Source organism: Myodes glareolus, chromosome 3, assembly GCF_982192425.1.
Source record: "Myodes glareolus chromosome 3, mMyoGla1.1, whole genome shotgun sequence".
Classification (NCBI taxonomy): Eukaryota; Metazoa; Chordata; class Mammalia; order Rodentia; family Cricetidae; genus Myodes; species Myodes glareolus.
The window spans coordinates 88,181,291-88,207,635 of record NC_142028.1 but is presented as its reverse complement, the minus strand read 5'-3'; the positions used below and the strand labels follow the sequence as shown (position 1 = coordinate 88,207,635).

The 26,345-nt window shown below is 46.4% G+C and overlaps 1 protein-coding gene and 1 long non-coding RNA gene across 4 annotated transcripts in view; one reads left to right on the top strand and one right to left on the bottom strand.

Annotated features, from left to right (window-relative positions):
* The first annotated feature begins 1,362 nt into the window (after positions 1 to 1,362).
* Positions 1,363 to 26,345, top strand: part of Dab1 (DAB adaptor protein 1) — a 1,122,840-nt gene continuing 1,097,857 nt past the window's right edge. For 2 of the 3 annotated variants that reach the window (XM_085686340.2, XM_085686342.2), the window contains exon 1: positions 1,363 to 1,582. The gene's annotated coding sequence lies outside the window, so the exon portion shown is untranslated. The remainder of the gene's footprint in view (positions 1,583 to 26,345) is intronic. The other variant, XM_048453230.3, reaches the window with a different exon arrangement.
* Positions 13,154 to 15,560, bottom strand: LOC125412448 (uncharacterized). The gene is made up of 2 exons (XR_007235597.3): positions 15,451 to 15,560; positions 13,154 to 13,538 (listed from the first exon to the last, which is right to left on the bottom strand). It is a non-coding gene; the product is annotated as an uncharacterized LOC125412448 (long non-coding RNA).

The window sequence follows — 26,345 nt, the reverse complement described above, 5'->3', positions numbered from 1 at the left end:
TGAACACGAGGTCCTGATCCCATAGGACTTGCGTCCCCTGCTATGATCTAAGCAGATCCTCGCCTCGGTGTTCCAGCTTTTGTTGTTACCGTGCTAAGACACGGACCAATAGCAACGTGGAGGTGTCATTTCATCTTATAGGTTACAGCTTGTTGTGGAGTCAGAGCGGTGCCTGGAGGTGGGAATGGAAGCATAGGCCGCAGAGGAACTCTGCCTACTGGCTTGCTCTCCATGCCTTGCTCAGCTTGCTTCTTGAAAAACCCAAGACCACCTGCCCAGAAGTGGCACCCCTCATCAAGGGCTGAGAGCTCCCACATTAACCATCAGTCAAGAATATGCCCTACAGACATGCCCACAGGCCAGTGTGATGGCGTCATCTCCTCCGCTGAGGGTCCTTCTTCCCAGGTGACTCAAGTTTGTGTCAAGTGGACAAAAACTAAGCAGCCCTGGTCATTTCATATCGCACATTGCCATCTATTTTAATTTGGGTGATTATTACCAATCAAAAATTTCTTCCTGATTTGCCTGCCTTCTGTGTCTTCACTACAGAAGACAATCCAAGACAAGCTCTACTCTATTCTATAAAACAGAAGCTGGCATAAGACAGAGGGAAACTCATGGCAAATATTTGCTGAGTGAATTGTTGCTGCCTTTTTTTTTTTTTTTTTTGAAGGAAGGGCAGGCTTTCATTGGGAGAAGGAAGAAAAAGCTTCGTTTGGGGCGCTCCACTCTGCTTATTTTTAGCTTGTTTTATTCTCACTGCAACCTTACAGGAAAACTCATCTGATTCCCATTTTAGAGATGAAGCAACAGAGACTCAACCATTTGGCAATTTGCTAAGGTCTCGCAGCTGCAAGTGGACCCCTCTCCTGCCTGCCCCACTGCGTACAAGCTTGCTCCCGAGGTGTGCAGAACCCTTGTGCAATCACGAGGGTGTGTCTGCAGCACTAACACCCCCTGCAAAGACACTCCTTGGGAAGATCCGAACAGGCAGTTGGGAATGAGTTTCCATAATAAAACACTGTTGCTTGTCCAAAAGCCCAGACCTTCTTGGGAGCAGACACAGAACGCCGGAACCTGAGCAGAGAGCTGCTGGGATATCAGGGATGGTCATAGGAGGTGCTGTTGTTTTCTAGAAGGGAGTCTGCGAGTGGCGAGTGGGTACTGAGGTTCTGTCCCCTTAACAGAATCCATACTGTGTCCAGGTCCAGTCAAATCACTGTTGCCAGCCCCGGCTCCAGCGTTAGGTGGCGAAATGCTGAAGGGCTCTCCTATTCGGGGGAATTCGGTAGTGATGTATAAGGTATGAAAGATGTAGCCTGCAGAGAGCCGGCACTATCTCTACTGCTGCTGCTGCTGCTGCTGTCACGGCTGCCGCCGCCACTACTGCTGCCAGCAGAGCTGCTGGGAGTGAGCCTCCCTTCTCCCAGATACCCAGCTCGGTAGCATCTCCCGCTCCTTGGCCCCGCACGGACCTCCCTGCCCTAGGGAACAAAAGCAGAGTCCGGACGCCCTGTTCTGCAACCATAGGATGATGAGTCTAGAGGGCTGAGCCGGCAGTGTGGTCCTTGGCGGCTGGAAGGTAGGAGAAGGTGTTGCGCCCGGCGGCCGCGGCATGGAAGGCTGGGGTGGGCGCGTCAGGACAAGGGTGGCCACAGGCGTCCAGCCGTCGAGTGGGCGCCGTAGGGACACTGCAGGGTGGTGGTCTGCAGCGCCGCGGCCACGATGCCCACTGCGGGCCGGGAGGCGCGTTCCCGCAGCCACGAGGGAGCCCCTGCGTGGGGACTGGAGGCGGAGGAAAAGTCTGATGCCCAAAGCCGTGCGGCGTTGCCTGCGGAAGGGCTGCCCGCAGCACTTGGACTTGGTGGCGCGTTCCGCCGCGCAAAGCGGCCAGGCGGCGGCCGCAGTGTGCGCAAAGTTTTGGGTAGCGCGCAAAGGCGCAGATGAGGGCCGCGCACAGAGGAGCAAGTTGTGGTCAGAAAGCCAGGGCGACCCTTAGGACCACTAGGGGGGGGGATTTGCCTGAGAAGGGGACAAGTGGATTCTGCTCCCCTCCAGCACAGCGGAGACAGGGTTGACGCGCAGTCATTTAACCCTTCAGTCCCCAGGGAAAACAACTTCATTCCTGTTGGAGCCTGCCGGACTCTGGCAGTTTAGAGGCTCCTGGTTAGATCCTCCTATGGTCGTGCGCATTTCCCTGCTCGTGTCGTGGCTTTCTCTTTTCATTTCTGGCCACTTCGATTTAGCTGGCTGGGGGTCTTTCCCTAGGTCTGTATTTTTTACCCCTTGGACCGTTGCATACATGTTTTCCCATCTCCTCGGTAGCCTGACGCCTGGATGCTGCTTTGAAAAATGAGATGATTAATCAATTAGGTTAGTGACCAATTAGGCATACCCTTGTAGGAAAATAATTATGCCGGGCTCTTTGGGCTTCCATTGGTGATGAGGCGGGAATCGAGCCCAGGTGCAGGAGCTGGTCCCAAAAGATAGGACTGATGGGGCGTGGGGGAGGGTTTCTGGAATTTAAGATTAAGAAGATTCAAATATGTGCTGGTGACAGAGATAGAGGGGGTCGACGGAGTAGGGTGTATGTGTGTTTTAGTTTTTTGCTGAGGAAATTAACCCTTGACAGCGCAGTCTGGGTGGACTTTGCAGGCAGCATGGAGTACCCAACCGCTTGGAGGAAAGGTGTGTCCCCTTGCCTGCCTGGCCCCCCACCACACACACATACAAACCTCCAAGAGGCTCTCTCTGTGAATCGCACCTCCTCGCAGTGGCGTTGCTACGCTTTGAGCTGCTGAGTTTAGAGGATTGCATCTTAGTTTCATGTAGGAAGGAAGAATCGTGTCGTTGCCGACAGAGCTTTCTGTGCACTGCCTAGCAGAACACACATCTCCCCCGATTGTGCTAAATAAAGCCATTATTAAATGGGTGCAAACGGGAGGCAATCTGTTTCCAGGGCTGGGAAGTTCTGCTGCATAGCGAGGCTTTTTCCCCCTCGTTTCTTTTTTGGAACCACTGGTGGGGTTTGGCACTGCAGTATTACAATACAGCCATATTAAAAAGGTCTTCAGAGCGTAGAGCCCTCCACCGCTGCAGCTTTCTCGACTGCACCCTTCCCCATCACATCTCCTTTGCAGGGTGCATGCAGTGGATTCCAAAGGCACCCTGTGCCTTTTAAACTCTTTTTTGTGCCGAGCTTAAGCTGCTTCTATCTGTTTAGACACCTGAATATAAGGCAGTAGAATCCTGTTCCAAAGGCAAAAACCCGGAGGTGTTTCCACGGACAGACAAGGTTTTGCAACAGGTCTTATGTTTGAGATTTCCAGTAATGGGATCCCTTTGGCTTTCATGGTCTCAGGGCCCCCATCTCTACCCGTGATCTGATCGCGGTTTGGACCTAGTGGTCTCTGCAATGCCTGCAGTGCTGACAGGAGCTGTTCTGAATTTTATGGCTTTTTTTCCCTTGCTGTGTTGGGTGGGAGGAATAGCTGGGCAGTGCAATGTGGCGGTAGAGCCAGATCCTTCCCAGTGCGGAGGGAGGGAGCTGGCTGGCGCTGCTTAGCAAATAGGAATTACCCATTTGGAAGAGTACCTGGTGATACTGGTGTCCAGGGGGCAATTGCCAGCCGTATGTTACTCTTATTTTCTTCAAAATGAGTGGCTTCAAATACAGTGCTTGCTGTTTGCTAAGGTTTTTTTTTTTCCCTTAGAAGCTCAACTCAGCCAGTTGCTTTGCAGTGACTATATTTATTGTAGATTCTAGTGCTAGCCAAGACTTTGCTCTTTTTCTAAAATAGACTACTTTTTTTGTCCTTTTATAGTAGGAAGAGATATGGGAAGAGAACAATGAGAGAGGAAGAAGAAGACAGAAAGGGGGGTGGTGGAATGGCATTGGTGAGAAATGAAGAGACGGAGAAAGCCCAAGATTTCAGATAAAGTCGGAGAGCGGGAAAGAGGAAAGAGAGATAGGAAAGAGAAAAGGGATGTGGAGGAGATTCAGGGGACAGGGTCAGAAAACAGTAACATTAGCACCAAGAGAGAGAACAGTGCTCAGATGAAGCAGGTCCTGTCCTGCCATTTGGCCTGGGGGAAAAAAAGGTGAGAAAAGACCTTAAGCTGCCCAAGACTTGTTCCAGAGAGGCTGCTGCCTGCACCGCACCTTTGATACGATCAGACAGTTACCAAATGAGTGTGGAGTCACAGAGAGCCTGTTACTCCATCTCGCATCCTCTCATCCTTCCCTGGGGTTCCCTGGTGCAGTGGGGTCAGGACTGCTGTGTTTCCAGGGTAGTGCTGCTGTGCCCAGTGGAGAGCTTGCTTTGGGCTGGATCAAGTGAGGCTGAGCATCTAATGATTTGAAAGAGGTGTCCCTTTGTCTGGGGATCTTTCTTCCATGGAATGGACAACTTTTTTTTTTTTAAGTGTACTGTTTATTTAACCTTAGGGAAATAAAGTGAAGGATAGTGAGGTAATAGAAAAATAAGTCAGCCTTTTCTCTTCTCTGGCCTCCTAATCCCCATGCAGGCACCATTTAGGCTCCCCAGCTCTTCTTCTGCCCTCTGGAACAGGCCCATCTGCGGCTGATATGATCTTTCTAAAACATGTCTTTGATCACATTTCTTCCCAGATCAAAACCAGAAAGGGCACTCTAGTGCCTAGAGCATATTATTCAAATTCCTGACCACAGACATCAAGGGCTTTCACTGGTTGGCCTCCCTCTTCCCTCCCTCCTCTCTCCCTCCCTCCCTCCCTCCTTCCCTTCTTCATTCCTTTCTTCCCTCTTCTCCTCCCTCCCTCTGTCCCAGTGTTTCACACATGTATTTCAATACATACACCCCCATGACTTGCACCCAGGACTGCACACCCTCATACCAATGCATACAGAATCACACAAATCACAACTTGTACATGCATACAGTAATGCTTACATAAGCATACAGCCTGGCATACATCCCAACATACATATACAGTCACACATGCTGTCACACACATATGCACACGCTTCATTCATCTCACATATGCACACCCAAGGTATACTTACAGCATCACACACTCTTGTTTATATACATAATCTTGCTGACAAATATACACATAGTATATTATTCACACATTTACAAGTGTGCTTATAAATAGATAAGCTCATGCACACACACAAAAGCAGTGTCACAGACCTTCACATATATACACAGTCTATTTATACCCATACGTCAAAGCACATGTACCCAGCACCATACCCCTATTTGCTCCCTAGCCATACCAGCACAGACTTGTATGCATGCACACGTACACATGGGCACAGCTGTACTGCATCTCTCTCACACTGATGCATGCCACACTTACACCCACCTGTGCTACATATGCATTGGTATCCTATTGGCACTCCACGTGTAACTGGTACCTTTGCTGGGTTACCCATTGGAAACCACCGTGTTATTTTTCAGTCTAGTGAGCTGAACTCATCACTCGAGGGCCATCTTACAAGGAATATCACACAAAGACCCTTTTCTTGCGTGGAGCTCCTGTTCCCTCTGTTCTTGTCACACACATCTTTTGAAGTGGGTATCAGGAGTTTCCAGGATCTATATATTCCAACAGAGTGTACATTTCTTTAAAGCAAGGGGCAGTTCATTTTCCTCATGCATCCCAGGGCAGACCACACATGATTAGCACAGGCATGATTACAATTTAATGACCACTTCATTTAGGAGCTTCTAAAGGATGATCAGTGCCCTTAACATTATCCCGTTGTTCCTTATTTTCTCTGCCTCCTTCCTTCCTCCCTCCCTCCCTCCATCCCTCTCTCCTTCCCTCCCTCCTCCCCCCTCCCTCTGCCCACTCTCCTTTGCCTCTTTCTGTTGTAAAGAACATTCCTCTGAAGCCTTCGTGCTAGTCTAGAACTCACCACAGACCTTAAGCTGGCATTAGACTCACAGCATTCCTGCTGCTTCTGCCTCCTGAGTGTTGGGTTTAAGGGTGTGAGCCCCAACACTGGTTATTTTTTCTCACTCTATTTTTTTGTTAAAAAATAATAAAATTTTTCAAAAATTCAGATGAAACTGTTTAAGATAAATATAACAATCCCTCCCTTGATTGTTTAAATACATACCCTCTATGGTGAACACACATAGATAAACATTTGTGCTGCTTCTCGCACTTAATGCCATGCTTTCCTAACTAGATTATATCTGGAGACCATGGAGTACAGGCAGGCATACACACGCACCTTAAAGCAGAAGATACACACGTAGGTGGTGCCCAGGAGCTGCGGGAGATATGACCACTACAAGCCACTGGGATCGTTTTAAACAAGGAGATGATAATATGAAATGAGTTCATTTTAAAATGTTCACTGAATAGCCTCATTAAGTGCACCATCACCCTATGTGATAGCATCGCAATCCTTACTTTAACAGAAGAAGAACACTAGGCTTGAAGAGGTTACATCGATTGACCAAGTCAGAAAGAGAAAGGACAGTTGAGTTTGAGTTGAAACTCAGACCTTCATTTTACTGTCTATCTGCTTCCTATTTTACTCCGTAAAGATCTGAGGGCATCAGATATAAGCACTGTAGCTTTACGCACCCAGTAGCTTCTCAGAGCACGAAAATTTAGAGTCTTCTAGCCTAAGCCTTTAGTTACATTTCCAGTGAGTTGGTGTGGTGGTTTGGTTGAGAATGGCTCTCCTAGGCTCATATATTGAATACTTGGTCTCTAGTTGGTAGATCTGTTTGGGAAGAATTAGTAGTTATGTCACCAAGGGTGGGCATAAGGTTTCAAAGCCCATGACACATCCAGTTTGCTCCTTTTCTCTGCCTCATGCTTATGGAACAGATTGTAAGTTCTCCGCTACTGCCTCAGCACCATGTTTGCTTGCCTGCCTGCTGTCTTGTTCCTCTTATGATAGTCGTGGACTTGCCCTCTGAGCCAATAAACCCTCAATATACTCTTTTATAAGTTTCCTTGGTCATTGTATCTCTTCACAGCTATTGAAAAGTAACTAGAACAGGTGTCAATTTCTTTTCTACAGAAAAAAAATGTATGTCTACCATACATTAGTCAGGCCTCTAGAGACAGGAGGTGGTAAACAGTCCTAGCTCAGGTATTTGAGCTCGTGGGTCACTGTGTATCCTTCCATGTAAGAGCTGATCCTAGAAAGGAGTAGGTACCTATTGCTTTTAGTTGTGTACCATGAGTCAGTAGTGTGCACAAAGGTAATGTGCACAAAAGTAGTGTGCACAAAGGGTGGCTATAGGCATTCCTACTGGAAAGGGGAGGACTTTACTGTCACCCATGTCTGCAGACTGAAGCACTAGAAGGGTCACACATTTTCTGTAACAATTTCATTAAGTGAGCCTTCTATCTTCTGGTTCTACTCAACTGCATTTTGAGGGAATGTTTTAATTAGAACCCTGTGGCTTGAGACTCTGGGGGAATAGTTGTAGATGTGACTTCTGGTCCTGTAGGATGGTTGAAAACTATGAATTTAGATATTTTGTCAGTAGTGCAGTAGGTACTGCAGGCCATCAGAGAGCGCATTTGATATTTGTCTTTGGGTAGGGTAATGCACTAGAAGTCTACTTATTCACTTACTGCCGGCTTCCTGTAAGTCAGACACGTGGTTGAACTTGCATCCGCCATTCTCTCATTCTCTCCTTGTATTAATCCTGTGAATAGTGTTATGGTCTTCACTTTCTCCTCAGTTAAATGGTGCCAGCGTGGCAATGATGAAGTCTTTGCTGAGATTCTAACCAAGGAGCAGAGACATTGAGCCCCTTGTCCAGGATTGTGGTGCACAAAGAGCCTACATCCAGCTTAAGCTCTTTGACCCAGGAGACTGTGCTCTTTCCACTGTGCTGAGTTGCATCTGGATTGCTGCTGCTAACCACCTGGCATATTAGAACATAGCCTTGCAGAGCCTTCTGTCCAAGAGCTCCATTTAAGAGGAAAAAAAAACCATTTATTATGTGCAAGGTTCTGCTCTCTTGGCTTCAGATGTGTAAACTTGGTTTATCTTCAAATTCCACCTGGGAAGAACATAAGATGCCAACCAGTGGAGCTGGGATTTAAAATAAGTGACTTGTACTCCTCACTGATCAGTTATATAAGATTCCGGGAGCTCTTTGAAATAGTACGATTTATGAGCATTTGGAACTACCTCTGGCATCATTGTTACCACCACCACCATTATCATTACCACCGCTACTACCACCACCACCTTATCATCATCATCATCATCACCATCATCACCATCAGCAGCAGCATCATCAGCATCATCAGCACCATCATCACCATCAGCAGCATCATCAGCATCGTCAGCAACAGCAATAACAGCATCAGCGTCATCATCACCGTCATCAGCATCATCAGCATCATCCGTAGCAGCAGCGGCAGCAGCGGCAGCAGCGGCAGCACTAGCAACACCAACAACATTATTGCTGATGGTTTAACAAAAGCTGTCTCTACTGAGATGCTTTATCTTTTGCTTATGGGTACTTCCCATGCTATTCCATTATATCAAAACAATCTCATATTTTCCTTTTAGGAGACTGAGTCTTATGAGGTTCTAGAAGGCGGGGAGTCTCATCTCTACTAAGACTAGAATTGGGATTGTGACCCTGTAGGAGGTCTGCTGTTAATGTCAATTCTCAGTTCCTTTCCCTGGTGCCTGTTGCTGCTTTTTTGTTGTTGTTGTTGTTGTTTTGAGAAAGTTTTTTTCTGTGTTACAGCTCTGGGTATCGAGGAACTCGCTGTATAGATCAGGTTGGCTTCACAGAGATCTGTCTGCCTCTGCCTTCTGAATGATGCCGGGATTAAAGGTGTGCACCGCCACCACCCAGTTGTTGCTGCTCTTAACATCCAGCTAAGCATGAAATCCTGAACACTTTCTTATATATTTTTTTTATCATCTCAGTGCTCAGCGGGACTACTGTCTAAAAAGTTATAGAATTGCATTTTACTGACTGAGTTTTCCTCCTGGCTTTTCCTCCTATTGAGCTGTCAGCTCTATGAAAAGCTGCCTGATGTTTTGTTTACCGTTTTCAATTCCTTAGAAATATAATAGTAACATTACCTACCATGTGTTCTAATAGAGTGATGGGGATAGGTAAGCTGGGTCCTTTGTGCTCTGAAGCCTGGGATAGAGAGTGAAAGACACCTTGTGTCAGAGAGAAGAGCATTTCTCGGGTTGGCATCAGCTGCTGAGGACCACAGTGTGTCACTTTTTGGTTTGCACAAGGAAGCGGTATTATTAGTGATACTTGGGATATCTTCTTATTGGTGACAGTGCAAGAATACTATATTATTAAAAAGACTTCCGTGAGACTCCCCAAATAGCGACATTGTAAAAAACAGGTGACTTGGTGACATCAGATAACCTTTTATTTCACCTGTCAAAGCACGTGTTCCTATTAAACAAGTGCGAATATTAAATAATTCATTTGTATTTATTGGCTTTTAATAAATGAAAGCATCTCTTTCCTGAAATGAGCTCTGAGCCACAGGTCTCAGACTTCTTTAGTTACCATGCAAAACACAGCAGCTTTGTGTTTCAAAATGACCCCCCGCCCCTGCTTGAGTTTAGATCTTTTGGTGACATTTTTCTCCAAGCAAATATTTACAGGGAAGTTGGAAACCAACAGGAAGAAGGGTTTAAAATGAAAATGTCACCAAACTGAAGTTTATATCTGAGTATAACACATGGTGTCACCATGGACAGGGGCCTAAGAACTCAAAATATGTGTCCATTTGTGGAGCTGGCTAAAAGCCACACTGTTTTTGTTTGTCAATGTTGAGTAAAGATCATCTTGTAAATGCATTACGGTGACCATTATGGCAGCTGTTGGTCTACTGCAGACACAACCTCAGCTGTTTGCTTCTGAATTTTGAACTTCTTGCTGTCTCTAAGGCAGAACGCCTCCATAATCCCTGAGTTCTTTCTCCCCAAACACTTTCACTTATGAAGTTTCTCCTGCCTGCAGCCACTGTCTTCACATTTCCTTTGTCTGGCCTGGTCACTCCCATCTGAGGTCAGCTACCTCGGCCTGCAGGCGCTCTTCTGACTGAGGTACACCAGTCTTGAACACCACTGACACAGGTGGTTTTGTTTCTTTATCGTTGTATAACATATAAATGATAGAGTTTAGTTGTAAAAATGAAGTCTAAGAAAAATAAGATGTTAGTAAAAATCCAATCAAATCACAGCCCTTTGTGTTATCTATCATTTTGTGATTCTTCTGTATTTATATGCACGTATGTGTACATGCACACAAAAATTGCATCTGGTTGTGTATTTAATTTTATATTATTTTATCTTGGACATCTACTTTCTCATAGCTTTTTGATTGTTTACAAATTAGCTTAATGACCTAAATTTTCTTCTACTCTCATTTATACATATGTGTATTCAAACACAGACACAGACAAACACCCCTACACACATACACACATAGACAGGCAGACACACACACACACACACACACACACACACACAAAGCAGCCTTCTTTGAGTAAGCTGGTATAGATACACTGCTGTTGTCAATGACTATATGCTTTTTAATAGAACAAATATGCCGCAGATTTTTCTGCCATTTCCTTGCTGACATGAATTTAATTTTGCTCACAGAATTTTATAAATGATGCTGAAATTGCCAGCCTTGTACATTTACTGTTTCTATTGATGCTGTAACTCGTACAAGTAGATGCCCAAAAGTAATTTCCCTCAGTGGAAGGATAGGTCTCTCTTAAAGTGTAGTAGATGGCGCCATGTAACTTTCCAAGGAGCGCATTAACTCACGTTTCCTTCCTGTGTACGAAGTGACCTTTCCCACGCTTGCCGGCAGCAAGTGTGATCATTCTTTTCCTTGAGCCTCACAGGTAATGGGGTGGTATTGCATTGCTCCCCTGCTTTGTATTTTCTAGGTGTTTGATGGGCAGGGGCATCTTTTCACATTCATTATGAGACTTGGAGTCCCCCATTCATCATCTTTGCCCAGTGTTCCTCTAGGTTAGGTATGTCTCATTTCATTAGAGCACCTTTTATATGGTGGATCGTGATCTTCCTTTTCATTTATCTATATCACATGTATTTCCCCCACATAGAGGCGTGATCCAAGTTATAATGATCTCTTTGTTTGTGTCTAAACCAGACTAGGCATTTCCTGACAACTGCGATGACTAGACCCACAGGCAGGGTGTATAATTCATCTCTAGGTCATTACCTCTAGGCAAGGCCTGAAGAAGTGGAGCTAGAAAGCACATGACTATAAACATTGACCATGCATGGGCTACCCAAATATATTTCATCTGTGCGGAATAATTTATGTGCATGGTGTCACATGGACTGAGATATTTCAAATAAGCAAAGTTTCAAGATGACTAATGTTCTGAAAATACTTATAAATGAATTACTTCCATGCTTTCCAAAATAGAATGATTCAGAAATATCGTTGTGAACATCCGTTATTACTCTGAGCTTACACTCGATATGCTTATAGGCTATTTTGAGACATAAGATTGTTTGCCACTAAATAAGAGAAGCCCCAGACATCTGACCACGTGGATTTTAAAATCATATTTTAAAATCATATTTTTATGTGTGGATCAATTCTTCTCATATCCATGATGTATGCTTCGGTGTCTTCCCTTTCACTGTCAGATTGTGCTTCATGTCTTGGTATTGTCAGCTGATCTAGTTTTACGTCCAGTGCTCTTGCATTTCTATCTGTATTAGCTACAGCTGTGAATTAATATTATCAGGAATTGTGTCCATTTGAAAGACCAATAGGTGATGAGTTCATAGCCACCAGGTTTGGCCTGAGTGCCATTTCCCTGTCTGAAGAGTGTCACTTTCCAGGAGAGATGTAACTTCTGTTGCACTGTTAGTTTGTCCCTTGTAACTATATTCTGTTAAAGTGAAACTTCTTGATGTGGGGACATGCTGTCTCCATTAATTAACACATCGGTCCAATTGCTTATAACCAGGGCCCTAAACAAAGTGTTTCAAAGGTGTCATTATAATGACAGTCACGCATGTCTCAGTTTTGCACATGTCTGAGCCCATAGGGAGGCTGTGAGCCAGGAAGTCATAGGTTCCAACCCCTTAACTAGATGCGTCCTCATCCCTTGGGTTCCATGCTGTCTTCATGGTCCATGACGTGACATGTCCTCATTCTGGCCAGATGGTAGGAATGGATAAACGGAGCACAAGAGGAGCTCCCGTTTATTTTAAGGACACGGCCGGGAGTCACACCTACAAGTTAGTCTTACATTCTCATTCCTAACAGAAGAGAGACTAAGGATTATTGTTTTTATTTTGAGTGGATTTGTGCCAGAATGGAGCTTCCATTTTTGGAAGATGAGAAGAATGGGTATTGGTAGACACAGCATGCAGTCCCTCTTGCTTCTCATTCTGGTGTCCTCTCGGCTTGCTTGTAAGTTTGCCAGTGCTTGTGTGCAAGGCAGACGTCGCCCACTTCCTCTGCACCCACCCCCTGCTATGTGAAGGCTGAGAGAGCCCTGCCGCAAGAACAGCTTGGTTTCCAGTCTTTCCCTCCTTGTTCTAATAATGAAAAATACAAGAAAAGATTTGAAGTAACCAATAATTCAAGGTTTGAGGACCCTTTGGACTTCTTGGCTGTTTTTTTTTTTCTGTGATTTAGTCCATGTTGTCCTGTCTAATTTTTTATGATTCTACTCAAGGTTAGCTGTCCTTAGTTTTTACTTAACTCCCATTTCCAGCTTTAAGAGGTTCGGGTGTGAAGACCACATGCCTTGCAAGCAGGTATGATGGGACAACTTGATCAGAGTCAAGGGGGAAATCAGCCCCCTGTGAACAACACAAGTGAGTTTGAGGGCTTGTGAATCTGACTTTTTTATGAGCGGTCCCCGGATAATCAATAGATTGCATCATCTCCCACCTGAAGTCTCTGCACCCCATGGGCTCCCATTAGTAAGAAAGCAAACCTCCCCTTACTCCAGACTGACTCTGGAATTGAGTTTCTTTAGCCAAGTAGCTGATTACAACTGCTCTCCCGGTTTGCAAAGTAGAACTGTGTTTGTTTTCCTTTTGAAAGGGAAGGAGGCTTCCAGAGAAGACGCGTAAAAGTGTTCTTTTTCTCTTCAACTTAGAAATCAAATAAGAGGTGAACCAGGCTTAGTCAAAGATGAAATCACAAGTCTTATTTCTCTTAAAGTTGATCAGGAAATTTAGGCTGTGTAGCTTCTGGCATTTTCTAAATTAGTCTAAGCTGCTGGGGACAGTTCACCTTGTCCCTTTTGGAGTGCACAGTTGGCCTTTCACGGAACACTGAGAGAAACTTGAGAGTCCTACTTGGGGTTAAAGGTAGAAACTCATCACACCCTGAGATTTTTGGGGGTTGAGCACAATACTGTTTCTAGGGATGGGGTGGGGCAGCTCTTCATCCAAGCTGCTCTGAAGTTACTCTGTGCACCGATATATGCTCACTTTGAATCCATCTCTCAAACCTCATGGAAGCATGTCAGCTAATGTCTCTGGATACTCCGTGGTCATGGGGGCTCTGCATGACAGTAAAATGAGCAAGAATTTAGGGCAGGCATGGTCCTGCCTGAGCCTAGAACATATCTGCTTCTCTTCCACATTTGTTGGCTGCCCCTGGCTTTACTAGAAAAGCAAATCACCCCCTTTCCTTTGAGAGGAGAAGCTGGAAGGGCTGTGAGCTTGCCACGCCCCCTAGAGAGTAGAGCGGAACTGTGGAGTGACTGTTCCTTTAGAACATCACACACTTGCTCAGAAAACCCCAGAGGCTGCTATAGCCTTCGAGATGAGCTCCAAACTCCTTGGCCTGACAGAGATCCATTCAAACCCCTTTTTCTCAGTCTCATTCCTCTCCGGTGTTCTCTTTGCCCACCGCCCGGCTCTCTTTCTCTCTTCTTCACTGTTGAGAAGCCCGTGACCATGTTCTGCTGCCCTCCCTGTCTCAGCACCTGCTGCCCTCTGCCCTCCCCCCAGCAGAAGTGCTGGTCCCTGCCCTTCATTTGTCATTTGACAAAGTTTCACTTCCCCTTCCAGACTGAGGCATCATTTCCTTTGAGAAGCCCTTTGTGCTTCCTTCTGCACAGGCCCGAAGCCCCCAGCCATCTCTTCATGTCTACTCTTGCCGTGAACTTTGGTCTCTCTGACTATCTGAGTTATGAGAGCTTCCCCGAGTTGCACTGACTTGGTCTTTGTATCCTAGCAGCTAGGAAAATGTCTAGGACATAGTGGCTATGCAAATGAGTACAAGGGTCCTGGTGAAGGCCACAGGCCTTAAAGTGACAGTGTGACCTTGTCACCTTGTCACTGTACAGCCACTGCCACGTTAAACATCACAGGATTATTGTTCAAAGGGTCAATAAAATAATGCATGTGAGGTACTCCAATGAAAGACAGAGGAAAAAAGATGGCTATTTTGGTCATACTGAGATTATCATTATTATTGCTTGTTGTTGACCAATCTATGGTGATGATCCTTTGGGCACTTCTTGAGGGGTGGGGGGTTGGGAAGTGGTGATCGGGGATATTTCTAGCATACTTCAAAGTGCTTTGAAACCCCCAGTACCTCGAGGATAGAAAAGTAACAAACTGACAGAAGTCACCCCCAGACAAACTCACCCCTGGAAGAGCCCAACAGCAGCGAGAAGTATGCCTTCTGGCATCAGGCCTTGGCGACTGGATTGTCACTAGAATTTCACTAACAGCTCTGCCTTCCTTACAACCTTCTCTCTGCCCTAAAACTTCTCCTCTTAGAAAGAGAAAGAAAACATGACACTGAGGTGACCCAGTGTCAGGACTGCCCTGAAGGTCAGGCATCTCCCAGGGGCCCCTTGGAAGCCCGTGTCCTGCTGTGCTCTTTTTCCCTGTGTGATATTAAGACAGTGGCAGCTTCCAGCTGATGTTGGGAACCAGCATGGAAGGTGGCAAATGTCTTCCTTGTGCCAAATTCCCAGCAGAGCATCTTACAGAGAGTAGCCGGGTTTCCACAGAATACCTTCTCTCTCTTCTACCCGTGGCTCCATGCGCATTTTACTACATTCAATTCAGCGCGTAGTGATTGCTCCCCTACTGTGTGGGGGGAACACTACTGACTCTCATGTGTGTGTTTCTCCCTCCCTACCAGCCTTTCTGCCTTAAGTCCTTATTATAACCCAAAGCAACCCAGTGTCTGGCATCTACTGTCTTAAAGGGACACCACCATATTTTTATTATTACTTTTGCATTAATAGTCTTCTTTATCAGAGCTTGAACTGTAGATAGCGAAAGAAGGAGAAATTGTGAATCTCTCTCTCTCTCTCTCTCTCTCTCTTTGTGTGTGTGTGTGTGTGTGTGTGTGTGTGTGTCGGGGACCAACAAGCGAGCTAATTGTGCTGTTTAATATGTCTGGTTTTCTACTCTTAATATACTGTGATCAAAAAATGAAACAGCTCCCTTACCTGAACAAACATAGCAGGAAGATTAAAATGTCTGGGTTTGGAACGCAGAGACTTGAACCATGGCCGCGGTGCTGGGTTTGTGTGATGCTGGCCTCAAGCTTCCATTTCCCTAGCACTGGCCCCACCCCCCACCAACCAGGTGCTTTTCAGTAAGGTGGGGGGAGCTGCTTCTCTTCTCTCGCACTCTTTGAGTTGTAAGGAGATGGTGGGTGGGGCCTGTGCTGTCGCCTAGGAGGGCCTTGTGCACACCCATAAACTCCCGTGACTGCTAATGTCCATCTCGATTGCAACATTATTCTCACTTTGCTTCTGCCTTCTGGCTTGGTTGAAAGAGACACCACCTTTCCATTCTCTCCCTGAAGCCATCCCAGGCTTCCCAGGCTTCAGGAAGAGCTGGGAGGTACTCGGCACCTCCCCTGTGTCTTGCTTGTCTTGCACAGGGCCCTATCTGAGCAGGATGTTTTATCTGCCAGGCTGAAAGGAGGCCATTTGTCCCCTGCTAAATGAGGTGTTGCTCTGTGCCTCTGCCCCTCAGCACCTGGGGCTACATTCATGGGAGAATCCAACCGTGGCTTTCAGGAGCGTCCCTGGAAAGTTTATTAGGAGAAAGTGCTTCTTGGCGGCTTGTGCCCTCCTCCTGTAGCCTCCTCCCTCTGTGGCATCAGCTCATTAGTCAGTGCAGGGCAGGTATCTGCGGGTAGGAGGGCAGGTCGCAGGCAGAGGGGCAAGCATAGGCCTCTCCGAGGTCCAACAGTGGTCTCTGCCGCCAGGGGCTTCTCATCTACAGGTGGCCAATTAACTTTAATTGGCTGCCTCTGGCTGCACGTGACTGGGCCCTGGCTAACCTTGGAGCTGCGACTTGCTCCCTTCCCTAGGCTGTTGGGCGTCCCTTAGTCCATGGTCAGCAGAGTGGAACTCTCTCAGAGGGGCTCTTGGGGCCCTGCTCACCACCAGTGGCCTGCTTGTGAGAGACCAGGACCCAACCCCTATCTGACTGTGGTCTCTGAGTCTGCACGTTCTCCAGGCAGCCCTTGACTTGAGTGCCCGGTAGATTAGGGGGTTTAGATGACTAAAAAACCCGCTGGGTTATAACATCCAGGAACGAGTCCTTTCAGTTCTGGATCTTGTAGGGAATCATCTGTACAGGACGGCGTCAAAAGTGCAGGAGAGAGGCGACTACTTCATCTCTTTGTCCCCTAAATCCTCACCCCACTACAGAAAGACAAAATGAACAAAGATGGGGCCAGGCAGAATACGCAGGCTCCTGACTAAGAGGGAGTGTGCCTGACCCTGTGTTGGGTAACTTCGCTTCCTTTCTTTTTTCCACTCTTACAGATCAGATAGTCGAGAAGAGACGAATTTGCAAGGGTGTTGAATTAGGATGCTCCCACAGCTGGGGTTTGAGTGCGGTCTTCAAACAGCAGTTCTGTCCCTTACAGAGGGGCTAACATTTCACCCCTTCGCCTTTGAGTTCCCAGCGCTGTCCAGCAGGGATGATAGCCCCTGGATCTGCTCCACAGCCTGCTGATGGGCATGAACCGAAATGAGGAAATGAGCACTGACTCAGAGTAGTGCTTCATTAAGTATTCCCTAATTAGCATTTTAAATTTGCACCGAACTCCACCCAGGCACAGGTGGAGGTAGGGAGGCAGGATGTGAATGAGTCATCCAGAGGGTTGAGTGTTCCTTACTCCGCTATTTGGAGACAGTGTAAGGGATGAGGTTGAATCTTCATCTTTCTATTCTCCTGGGATCCAGATGAGTCAAACCATCCCATACTTCTGTTTCAAACAAATAGACGCCTGCCTTTCTCTGGTTTCCCTTGTCCATTTTCCCAGAACTTAAACCTAGAGAGTCCAAGAACCCCAGAGGTTTGATCTGAATGAATGTCACATCTCATGTTTGCCTCAGGAGGAAGTCCCATCCTGTGACAGGGCCCTCCCCTGAGGACTGGATCTAGCCTATGTGTGCCTCGTTCTTGGGTTCCCCTAGCCTTGGCAGTCCTGGTTTGTTGAGTGAATGTTAGTGAGTGACTTGAGCCCTTAGAGCTTTCCAGAGCTGGGTAAGGCACAAGGGCCAAAGGACCAGTGTTGCAGTGGAACAGAGGTACATCCCTTCTGCGGCCACCTGCCCTTCGCCCTGGTCACACTTGCTCTTCTCTTGATGTCTGAGCACACCTCCCCCTGGGCTGGCACTTACACCACAGATGACAGTTTTCCATGCAGTGTGGAGTTTCTTCTTCATAGCTCTTTCTCTGCTCTCCCCTAGTACCCCGCAATGCCCTCTATACCACCTGTCAAAAAAGCATCCCACACTGAATCCTTGTGGGAGATGTAGGGGTGAGGGTGGGAATGGAGGCGGGACGGGGGAGCATGGGCTAGAGCCCTTCAGCTGTTGCCAGCACTCTTGTGTGCGGCACAGAATCAATGAGGTTTGAGTTAACAAGAGAATGACTGTGTCCAGGCTGGACCTATGGCAGGGAGGCAGGCAGGTGTGAGTTCCAGGACTCGCTTGCTCCCAAGCCAGGCATCTCCGAGAGCCCCAGCTCTGCTGCTGGTTACCATTGAGCCCGGCCTTTATTTTTCTCATCATGTTTAAAATCCACCAGTCGCCCAATAGTATAATTTCCTAAATGGTTTCATTTCAGCTCTGCTAATTGAAGAAAACTGAGCTCTCTTTGAAGGCTTACTTTGTGTGTGGCTGTCACTGGGGAGTGTCGAGGCTGGCTGTCAATCACTGACAATAGCTTGCCATTTGGGAATAATTTAAGTTTAGGTCTTTCTTTCACTCAGGCATTCATCCTCTGGTATATGTTTTCATACTGAGCTGAGAACAATCTGGGGTGAGAAGCTTGTCACGTGTTCAGAGAGCTAAAATGGAGAGTTCCTTTAAAATTTCAAATGTCTGTGGTCCAGCGCTCACTGCAACACGGGAAGGAGATCCCAGATTGCAGAGAGAGACTTTCTGGACCTTGGATTTGAACCTTAAGTATCTGGGGGACCTTCATAAATTTTTTTAGGGTTTGATCCTCTTTCTGTAGACTATGAGAAAAGGGCAAGAGTGCCTTAAGATGGAGACCATGATGGGAGTCCGGGAGAAGGCAAGCCCTCTGGAGTCTGCAGTTCAGCCACGTTGGCGTGGTAGACACCTGCTGCTTCTGCAGTGTTTGTCAGGTTTCTGAGGTGGTTTCTAGGTTGCCAAGTAACTCTTGGTGAAGACTCCAGCCCGGGTGCTTCCCTCACTGTCTTAGAGACTAGGTAAATCACAGGCACCCAGAATTCCTTCAGTATCAGCTGGGGACATGTTTTGCTGTTCCCGGGCCATTTTTCCTCAACTGCGCACAAGCTCTCCAGCACTTCATCTGAGAGGAGGGAACTTCATTGAGAAAATGTTTCCAAGGACCAGCCTGGCTGTAGGGTACTTTCTTGACTGTGATTTACCAATCATTGGAAGGGCCTTGGACAGGTGGACCTGAGACTTATAAGAAAATAAACTGAGTACGATATGGGGAACAAGACAGTGAGTAAGCAGTGTTCCTTTGTGGTCTCTGTTCTAGTTCCTGACTTCAGGTTCCTGCCTTGAGCTCCGCCCTGACTTCCCTCAGGGACTGACTGTGACCTGGAAGCTGGAAGGAGCCCTTTCCTCCCCAAATTGGTTTTTGGTCATTGCCTTAGTTATGGTTATTGTTTCTGGAGCAGAACATGGTGACCACAAGCAACTTGGGGAGGAACGTGTTTATTGTTCTTACGCTTCGACATCACAGTTCATTATCAAAGGAAGTCAGGACAGAAACTCAACCAGGGCAGGAACCTGGAGGCAGGAGCTGATGTAGAGACAGTCGTGGTGGGATTCTTTACTGGCTTGCTTCTCACGGTTTGCTCAACCTGCTTTCTTATAGAACCCAGGACCAACAGCCCAAGATGGCACCACCCACAATGAGCTGGGTCCTTCCACATCAATCACTATTGATAAAATGCCATACATGTTTGCCTATAGTCTGATCTTATGGAGGCCTTCTCTCAATTGAGAATCCTTCCTCTGTTGACTCTAGCTTGTGACAAGTTGACACAAAACTAGCCATGGTGTTTTATCACAGCAATCAAAACCCTAAGACACTTGGTCATCAGATTGTTCCAGACACTGAAATAATGTGAACTGAAAATTCAGTCTTCTGTGTCCCCTTCCTTCTCTTCCCTCTCCTCACCCTTTTCTTCTTTCTTTTTCCTTTCTCTTCCCCACTCTTTCCTTTTTCACTGTTGGGAGGATTAAACTCTGAGGCAGGTGAGCTCTGTCTACATTTCAGCATACTTAATTTACATTAGAAGAACAGGAAAAAGAGAGGTGCTTATGAATCACTTCTTTCTCTGTGTCCTATTAAGGAAGGGATGTATCAATGTTGACATCGTGTTTTCAATGACACTGCCTCACAACTGCATTTACTGAGAAGGCATTTACTTATTGAGCATCTACTGTGTGATGCAGAGTTCTAGGCTCTGGGACAGCACTGAGAAGTATCTGCTTGGATACTGTTTGCATCTCCGTGGGAGAGATGGGCAGTGAATGAATAAATGATGTAATGCCACCAATAGCTAGTAAATGGTAAGGGGAATAAAGCAGGATAAAAGGCAAAATCCTACTCCATCTGTAAATGGTCAGAGAGCACTATATAGGGAGACAATATTTCACCCTGGCCCCGTGATTTCTGTTCCATCCTGTTCCCTGCCTTTCATTTCCATTCTACAGCAAGTTTGTCCACATAAAAACCCTTCATACCTGCTCTGCTCTAAACATACTTCCTGCCCACTCTGGGAGGCACTCTTCGTGCTTGGCACTGCCTGCCTCTTAGTACTTTTATTTTAGTGTCTTTTCCCTTAAACCTGAGCTCTCCAGGGCCACAAGCTGTTCCTTCATTGAGTTTCAGTGCCAAGCAGAGTGCTGGGCACTCAGTGAGTTCATTAGCAGTGCCTGGAGGGAGAAAAAGAGTGAGGCAGCCATTGATTCAGATGCCACCCAATTGTGACCGACTTTGGAAAGCGTAAGGCAGCCATGGCCTGTCCCAGGGAAGGCCACTCATCACAAAGAGCTGCACTTTCAGAGCTAGGGCACCTCATCTCATGAGCTGTCCTGCCTGAAGTATGAGGGATGTCACCCCAGTTCAGTGCCAGGTCCCCCTTGCTCACTCTCTTCTCAGACATCATTTTTATCTCCAGTTGATCTGTGACATCAGGAAGGCTACTATTTAGTGGATTCTATATTTATTTAATTTTTTGAAATAAGAACTCAAACTGATGTCTTTGGTTTTTTTCCCTTCCTTCCTTCCTTCCTTCCTTCCTTCCTTCCTTCCTTCCTTTCTTTCTTTCTTGATCACGGGCTTGTCTAAAGCCATTAGTGAAAAGTACCAATGTCAATTAGTTTATAGTAGAGGAATGATGCCACATAGAATACTTTACAAGGAAGAGCATGCACTTAAAGTCAGGCCAGCTTTGGTCTGAATTCATACTCTGCCACTTGCTGGTATTTTAAGCTGTTATTGCTCACCTCAATCTCAGTCTTCGCATCTGTGACATGGAATAATGGGACCAGTTACACATGGCTGTACTAGAGAGAGATCTAGATAGATAGATTTAGAAGTTGTCTGAACGGTCCACACTCAAATTTGAAATTTGGGATCAGCCTATTTCTGCTTGATTACTTTTAAATCAGAACCCTGGAGGGTGCAGGTCTGGATACTCTTAAATAAACAAGATCAGCCTTTTGCTGTAAGGAGGAAGCTCTGCTTCAAACCTTGCAGTAATACAACTACCACAGTCATTATTATAGCTGCACTGACCACACAGAGGTGTGTTTCTGCGCCCTACACCTCCTGCTTGCTTCATGCCCCTGTTGTCTGGCTTTGCATGTACTTTAATACCTTGTCCAGCCTGATCCTGTCATGCCCTCCCTCATATGTAGACTGCAGCAAGGTGTCTTGGGACTTGAATTTCATGTCTGTCTACCATCTGTGTATGGAGAGTCTTAGTCACAAGTCACAGTTGTGTTCTCTTGCTGGTCTGAAAGCTCATTATTTTCCGAAGAGCCTTCCTCTGTCTTGCTTGTGATATCTAACCTTTAAATAAGAATATTCCCAGACTGTGGAGGGATTAGGATGGAGCTTAAAGAGCTGCTCCGTCTCATATTTCTAGTGCCATTTTGTTGGCTTTGTGATCGTGACTAATTCACTTACCGGCTCCAGACTTGGTTTCTCCATATATACAACAGAAACACAGCAACAAGGATAACCAGCACAGACTCTGACCACGCACTGGACACTTTGTAAGTATTGGCAAGTTAATTGATTCTTTAGCGCACTGTAATCCCACGAAGTTGCTGCTGTCCTCGTACCCAAGGGAAAGCTGGGGACACGTGACCCAGAGAAGCTGGGTAACTTTTTCCAAGATCATATAGCTAAGCAGACACACAGGGAGAATCCCAGCTCAGTCTGTCTAAGTCATCATTTTATCTCTCCCATCACACCCACAACTGTGACGCTGCAGTTCCTGAGATACTATGTGGTTTAGAGAGACCGAATAATGTGTGGGAGATGTCATAAGTATCCAATCAATATTAATATCGTTATGTTATACCCCCTACAAACTCGGTGCAGCCCTAGTTTAATAAACACTCACTTGGTTGCTGTGTCATACCCTTGGCCCTCATGGAGAATCCTTGTTGGGAGGGTGCCACTTTGTCCTTTGAAGAGATTCTTTTCTAATGGTCAAGCTGTTGGAGGGGGCTAGCCAGCCGAAAGCTAGTGATTCAATAAGAATCTGGGCATTGTCATAGATCGGAGAGGTGGGTCCTTTCTGAGCACGGGAGAGGGAAAGCAGGGGTCAGCTCTGCAATTTTCTCTGGCTCCAGACACAAATACTCCACCTGCTCCTAAGCCTCAAGAGACGTGGGGATTGGTGGTGACCCCCAGCCTGGCTGTTGATTACACACAAAGCTAGGAGCAATTTTTAAAGTCTCTTCACCATTTTGCTCTCTCTTTAAAAATTAAACGCCCAGTGTGTTGCGTTATTCCCAGACCTGCTGGCCTTTGACAGGACAGCTCGGAAGCAAGGCTGTTCGGTGACTTCCTGACTGGGATTGTTTTTAGGGGTGAGAAGGAGCATGGGTAGGAAGGTGACCTCGTTTCTCTTGTCAACTTAATGAAAAAGAAGCAAAGGCATCCGTCTTGATGCCTGTACTCCGCAGTGGAGGACTATGGGAAGATGCAGGAGCAACAGATTCTGGCATGGAATCTGATCTCAGGAAGGTAGGCAGGTGGCCGAGCCAACCTCGGGGGAACCAGTGAACCCTGATCTGGGAGCAGGGAGGTCTGTGTTCCCATCTCAGGTCCTCCACTGTCGTGTGGCACTGTTGACCGTTTTGGAGGTTGTAGATCCCATGCCCCAGGTGGGCAGTGCAACAGAATGGTGAAAAGTAAACTTTGATGTGACTCTTTTGTGGTACAACTTATTGCCTGGGTAACTCTGATAACTCCTTTGGGGTTCACACAAATGTTAGATCGCCAGGCCTCACCTCATTCCCCTTTTGTGCCATTATTTTCCGCTTCCTTACTTGGCCACTGTTTGTGTTCTATTTTGAGATTCAGTACTAATGTCCCTTTGAATGACAGTCTTCCCTGATGTCCCCTGCTCATGGAGACACCTAGTCTCTATGGCCACATCACCCCCAATGGTTCTCCGTGTCACTGAGCATGACTTCTGTCAAGACCTAGGTCCCAGAGCAATGCCTACCAGATGGTCTCTAGATGTTCATGGATGTTCTCGGCTCAGAAATCATATGCTTCTAGGTTTATTTGCTATAGTGGGCACCTAATTTCCAAAACAGACATAAAAGACACTGTTTTCTTCTGTTCAGAAATAGTAATAATTACACTCCTTTATGCTCATGTAGAAATTCACACTTGACAAAACATTTCTCACATTTATCTCCTTGTAGCTACTACCCGGCAGCTCATCAGCATTCAAATGTCAGAACAGTTCAAGGCTGCTGCTGCTGGATCTCATCCAACTTCTAGAAGCAGCTCAGGTAACGCAGCCTCGTAGTCCTCTGCACTGCGAAGAGCTGCTTGCCCCTACATACCATCCCACCTGGGTTTTCCTAAACTAATGGGGTATTTTCTGCAGTGCCAAGGGCTGCGTACCCCTACACGCCGTCACACCAGGGGTTTCTAACACCCATGCCATGTTAGTTTCTTTACATTGCTGTGCCATAGTTAGCAGAAGCAACTCTTGGGAAGAGAGACCTATTTTGGCTCGTGGTTTTAGGGGACTTAAGTCCATTATGGTGGAGGACAGTCAGTCAATGTCAGCAGGAATGCGAGGTAGTTGTCTATCTTCTTCTGGGCAAGAAGCAAAGAAATCTAAGCTAGAGCCAGAAGTAGGAGTGGATTTCAAGGCCCGCTCCTTGTGATTCACCTCCTCCAGCTCAGCCCCGTAGGTGAAGTCTATCACTTCTCTAAACAGCATCACGAGTTGGGTACCTGGTTCAGAAACAAATCTGTGGGGAACATTTCACATTCAAACAATAATATACATTGAGCTCCAAGGAATTCTTGACCTCAGCTAATGAACCAAGTCCTCTGATCCTGACATGCCTCAGCCTCAGGGTCACCCTCATTCTGAGGAGGCCACTTTCCTTATTTTTTTTTAAGTTTTTTATTCTTATCTATTGTTTTTTGTGTGTAAGAGAGAGAGACAGAAAGACAGAGATATGAAGAGAGAGAGAGAAAAAAGATAACGTTACATGCAAAATCAGAGGACAATTCACAGCGATCAGCTCTCTCCACCATTGGGCTCAGACCTTCAGACTTGGCAGCAAGTGTCTTCTTTCAGGTCCATCTCTGCTGCCCAGGACCTGGTTTCAGAGCATGGATGTGCGCATTACGTTGGTGATCTCCTAGAGACAGCTTGCTGTTGACAGAGTTGTCAGCAGTGGGAAGAAATAATACAAGGTTGTCCACCAGAAAGAAACCACTGAGTGTTTGCTAAGCCCAGCACACATGCATATGCCCTTGACTGCAAACAGAACATAGGGATAGGAGAGAAGGAAGAAAGAGATGCGGCAGTGAAGGAGCTGGGAACAGCTGTATTGGGACAAAATGGACCCACTCCCACTGCCAATGAAGGCCCTAGGAGAGACATGTGTGGTATCTTCTTAATTAGCTCTCTCTTGTAGCATTTCTGACTGTTCTTACTTAGCTCTGGCTTCCTGATGGGCTATATGCTACAGAAAAAAAAAATATTTCAATATGTTATGGGCACTGGGCTTGGGAATGCGCTCCACACAGCTTGAACCCTAGTAAGGAGGTTTTCCTCAACTGCAGGCTACTTCACTAGGTCCCTTTGCTGCCCAAATCTGTCTCTTGGCCCCATCTGGATTGCAAACATTCTAGTCCCCACCCTTGAATGCCCTGTCCATCTGAATCTTCTTTGGTCATCAATGCCCACCTGCAATCTTGCATTCCCCATCCAGCTTCTGAAACTAATGCAACCTGTTGCAAATTTCGATCTCCCTGCTCTTATTCGGTGGCTGCACTCAGAACCCTGAGGATGGTTGTTTGGTTCTCTGCCCTCCCCTTTCTTTCTCTGTCCCTTTCCCATGTGTCTACACAAACTCTTCCCTTGGAGATCTTACTATCGTCGAAATGGAACAGACCTTTCCTGCAAATATTTCTGTTTAAAAGTGACCCTGCCTTTAGTAAACTGCCACACTAGGAAAACACCTAGTATCTCTGGATAGTTTGTAAGATAGGGTGGTTATAGGTGCCTTATGGGATGCTTGTGAGAATTAAATGAATCCACATAACTAGCATGGGGGACTGTATCTGGTACTTAGTGGTAATCAATAAATGCTGTCAGTAGATACTGGGTTCTTCAAGAAGGCATGGATGGGAGACCAGAGCAGAAACTGAACAAAGAATGATGGCATTAGGGTGTGAGAGATTCAAATCCCAAAGCTGCCTCTGTGCTTAAAGGAAGTTGTTCCTCAGTTTCTGCACCTGCAAAATGAAATGATCACCGCACCATGCTTGTAAAGATCGTGAAGATCATGTATAGGAGGCATGAAGGCTTTGTAGGAAGCAGTCACTGAGGGCCCTTTTGTGCCATCTCTGCTAGAGGAGGAGTGAGTGGTCAGATGGTCTCAACTTCATGCCTACTGCCGTGGTTTCATCTGAAATGTCCTCTGAAGCTTGTGTGTTAAATGTTTGCTCTCCAGCAGTTGGTGGGATTTGGAGGACCTAGAAAGGTAGGGAGGTGGGGTCTAGCTGGATGGAGGCCATTGAGGTGCGGCCTTGAAGAATGCTGGGCTCTGATCTTGTTCCTGTCTTTGTTTCCTGGTGGCCGTGAAGCAAGGACTGTGCTCTAACATTGACCAAGATGTTCTGCTGCAACACAGTTCCAAGACAACGGGGCCAGGCAAGTATGGATGGTAACTTGAGAAACCATGAAACAAACCTTTCCTTTGTCTAAGTTCTTAGTTACCTAGCTGTGATGATGGCAGCTAACGCATGTCCCTTCATCCCTGCCTCTGCTCAGTGCTCATTTTGTAGCTTTGGGAAAGCAAACCTGAGTCACCTTTCTGTCATCTTGGATGTGCAAGGGCACACCCATCTTTCAGAGCAACTTAAAAATTAAACAAACAAAAAACAAATCAACAACCCCCTATAAGTAGGCAAGAAAATTAAATTTAATGAAGAGAGAAAGAAGGCAGAGTCAGGCAGACACCATGTAGCTGCCAAGGAGAAAGATGCCAGAACCTTACCAGTAAGCCATAGCCTTGTGGTATTTACAGATTAATAGAAATGGGTTAACTTAAGATGTAAGAGCAAGCTAAGAATATGCCTGAAC